We start from the raw sequence: 4,202 nt of genomic DNA, 5'->3' as shown, positions 1-4,202 counted from the left end.
GCATTCATGTCATTCCCAAGTCTAGTTGATATCTAAAACGTTTTTCTTCGATATTCATTCTCTCGAAACTTGTTTTCGACATTCATCCTCTTGAAACGTTTTTTCGACATTCATTCTCTTGAAACGTTTTTTCGACATTCATTCTCATGAAACGTTTTTTTTTGAAATTCATTCTCTTGAAACGTTTTTTCGACATTTATTTTCTTGAAACGTTTTTTTTTTCGACATTCATTCTCTTGAAACGTTTTATCGACATTCATTTTCTTGAAATGTTTTATCGACATTCATTCTCTTGAAACGTTTTTTTCGACATTCATTCTCATGAAACGTTTTTTCGACATTCATTCTAATGAAACGTTTCTTCGACATTCAATCTCATGGAACGTTGCTTCAACATTCATTCTCATGAAACGTTTATTCGACATTCATTCTCATAAAACGTTTTTCGACATTCAATCGTGAAACATTTTCATTACATTCATCCTCTTAAAAACGTTTTTTTATACTTTCTCCAGAAACCATACATATATATATATATATATATATATATATTCAAATAAGCCATATATATTTTTGATACATTAATGTCTGGATTCTCGTAACGACCTCGGGATCAGAGTCCCAGGTAAAATCACACAAAGACAAGAGCTTGTGACCGGCCCGGAATCGAACCCTGGTCGGCAAGCTTGTATAGACAGTGACTAAACCAGGTATAAGTATAAGTACATAAGAATTGTCATTGACTTTTTTCTTTCTTCGTGGCCAAGTGGTTTAGTCACTGTCTATACAAGCTTGACGACCAGGGTTCGATTCCTGGCCGGTCACAAGCTCTTGTCTTTGTGTGATTTCGCCTGGGGCTCTGATCCCAAGGTCGTTAAGAGAGTCCAGACATTAATGTATCAAAAATATATATGGCTTATTTGAATATGAAAAACACGTCTAAATGTGCAAAATTTATCATATATATATATATATATATATATATATATTAAAAAAACTTGAGTTACTATACAGAAAATGGCATATAGGCCATATGAGAATCCACAACTGGAAAAAAAACGTTTGGCCATGTCTGCTTTTCACTTCATTTGTCGAGACGAGCAATATGACACTCGCTCTGTGAAGGCAGTGAAGCGCTGCGATTGATATTTGGGTTTCGCCCACCGTAGACTTTTCCACAAAAAAAATATTCGTAGGTTGAGAATTTCTGTGAAATTTTTCATTTTTTTATTATTTTTCTTTCTTTTTTGGGGGCTAAAAAAGTCAATCTTGTATTGCCCTGTCCATGAACTTTATCTACTAACAAATGCAGATAGAAAAATGAAAATAAAATAACTATTTTTCGAGATTTCCTAAAAACGTCCAGAGTTTACGATCCAAGAGCATCACTTAGCTTCCATCTTCATTTCCTCAAGAAGAAGAAGCAACACTAGTTTGTTATTGTTCGACCCGACGTCCCATGAGAGACCACCACAGTACATGATCTCATTCTTCTTTCTGGTGCATTGACGCAAGAGGTTGTCGTAGGGACATGACTGGTCTGTTCCTACCGGGACTTCTGTAAAGAAAAGACATTTTGGAATGCTGGGGGAATCCCTCAGGTGAGCTATAAACTTGACCTGGTTTAGTAGGTGGAGGAAGGAACGGGTTTATTGTGGTCCGCTTTGGGTAGCTTCGTGTGTTGGAAAAATTTAATGTCTTGAGTGCGTATTTGAGAGGAGAGAGAGAGAGAGAGAGAGAGAGAGAGATAGAGAGAGAGAGAGAGGGAGAGAGTGTGTGTGTGTGTGTGTGTGTGGTAGGGCTCCATCATGCGAGGAAAAACTGTATATTAATGGATTTCTGGAGTGAGTATATATATATATATATATATATTATATATATATATATATATGCGTGTGTGTGTGTGTGTGCGTGTGTGCGTGTGTGTGTGTGTGTGCGTATGTGCGTGTGTGTGTGTGTGTGCGTGTGTGTGTGTGTATAAACAAAAAATTGTATATCAGTGGATTTTTGAGTAATTGTACATATGTGTAAACCAAACTTTATGTGTATTTGAAGTAGGGCACATGTTTAACGGTCCCTGAGAGAGAGAGAGAGAGAGAGAGGAGAGAGAGAGAGAGAGAGGGGGGGGGGAAACCATTGTTAATTTAGATGTGAAACCTTAAAGTGCCAATTCTTGCACGCTGTTTACATATCTCCAGGTTGTACATCTTTCCATTCATTTCTACTATACATTTAAATCCTCTTGTTTTGTAGATATGGCAACTAGGGAAGGTGGCGTTGCTAGCAAAGCAATATTATTCATATTCTGATTCCTCTATGAACCTTTTTCAGTAATCCTTACCTCCGCCAATGAAATTTGGAGTAGGTTATGTTTTTGCCCCTGTTTGTTTGTTTGCGAACAACTTCCTGACCACAATTTAACTCATGGAGTAGTTAAACCTTCAAGGATGAATTGTACTTTGAGACGTGGAAGTGATTCAATTTTGAAAATCCTAGGTCAAAGGTCAAGGTCAAGGTCAAGTAAAAGGTCGATCGAATTAACCCTTGTAATAAGCTGCCGAGGTGGAGGTCTGCACTCCCAGAGGGCTTATTTAGTATTGCCTCAGTTTTTCCATTCAAGAGGCAAGAATCTATAACAGGGTTGTGGGGGCCGATGTGGTAACGTCCCTGACTTGTGAACGCCGGACTGGGGTTCGAGTCCTGCTCAAACTCGTCAGTTCCTTTGGTCGCTGCAACCTCACCATCCTTGTGAGCTAAGGATGGAGGAGTCGGGTGAGCCTATAGCTCTAGCTGCTAAGTCATCGGCAGCCATTGCCTATCCCTCCATGGTCGTAGCTTGTGTGGAGAGGGTGCTTGGGCGCTGATCATAATTATGCTCAGTCTCTAGGGCATCGTCCTGCTTGATAGGGCAATATCACTATCCCTTCCCTCTGCCATTCATGAGCAACCTTTAAAAACCTTTAATTCTCTCTAATCAAGTGGGAAACTGCTAGAGCGCGTGTGGCCATCTTTAATACCGGTCCAACATGGCGACGTGAAGGAGGGAGACCCAATCAATTTCCAGGGGTCCATCTCACTTGCTCGTCAGTCATCTGATTCTCCAGGACGTCTTTGGGTTGACGTCCCATTAAGTGGTGATTTAGACTGGCCTGATAAAAGTCCTTTTTGCTGACCTCGATAAGGACTCTTTCCTTAAGGATTTACATACTTGATTATCGATTAAAGTATATATATATATATATATATATATATTTATATTTATATATATAGATATATAGATATATATATATATATATATATACAGTTTAATTTTAAGTCTTGTCAGATACTAGAGGATTTTCTAAGGATATTCTCTCTCTCTCTCTCTCTCTCTCTCTCTCTCTCTCCTCCATCTTACGTTCTATCATCTTCCTCTTTTCTTTCACTATATTATTCCCCCATTGTGTTTCCTCTCAGAGAGAGAGAGAGAGAGAGAGAGAGAGAGAGAGAGAAAGGGAGGGAGAGAGAAAGTTTGAAAAAGGAGGAAGAGGTGATGAAGGAAACAGAAAGACAGATGAGACTTCAAGACGAAGATATGAATTCAAGAAAGAACAGAAGAAAATATAGAAAAAATTATGAATAGAAATATAAGAAGAAAGATTCTATCAAACAGTTAAGAAATAAGAAAATATGAAAAACCATTCATGAATAAGAAAAAAAGAAGACAACGTTGGAAATCATATCTTTGAATTCTTTTGCGAAGCAGAGCCCAATGGAGATTGATTCGATTCAGTGCTATTTCTATGTAGATCTCTCATATCTGACCTGGTTTCCATGTATCAGACTCTCTCTCTCTCTCTCTCTCTCTCTCTCTCTCTCTCTCTCTCTAAGGACAAGAAGTCTCTCCAAGGTATTATAGAATATCAATATAATCTTTTATTGACAGGGAACTGTCCAGACATTCTTTTGTTGACATGGAACTGTTCTCTATGAAAACAAGCATATTTTCTAGTACCTTTGCTATTTAAATCATAATATTTGTCAGTATTATTTATAGATAACTTTCCCAACGATCTGAATCTACAGAGATTCTCTCTCTCTCTCTCTCTCTCTCTCTCTCTCTCTCTCTCTCTCTTCCAATAAGATGATAAAAAATTCCTTCATTCATTTTCAGAAGAAAGGAATTTCTCATGAGGATGAGACCCTAATAGTTTGGATTATGA

Source organism: Palaemon carinicauda, chromosome 32 (assembly GCF_036898095.1).
Source record: "Palaemon carinicauda isolate YSFRI2023 chromosome 32, ASM3689809v2, whole genome shotgun sequence".
NCBI lineage: Eukaryota > Metazoa > Arthropoda > Malacostraca > Decapoda > Palaemonidae > Palaemon > Palaemon carinicauda.
The sequence above is the reverse complement of the archived record's forward strand: the minus strand, read 5'-3'. Positions refer to the sequence as shown.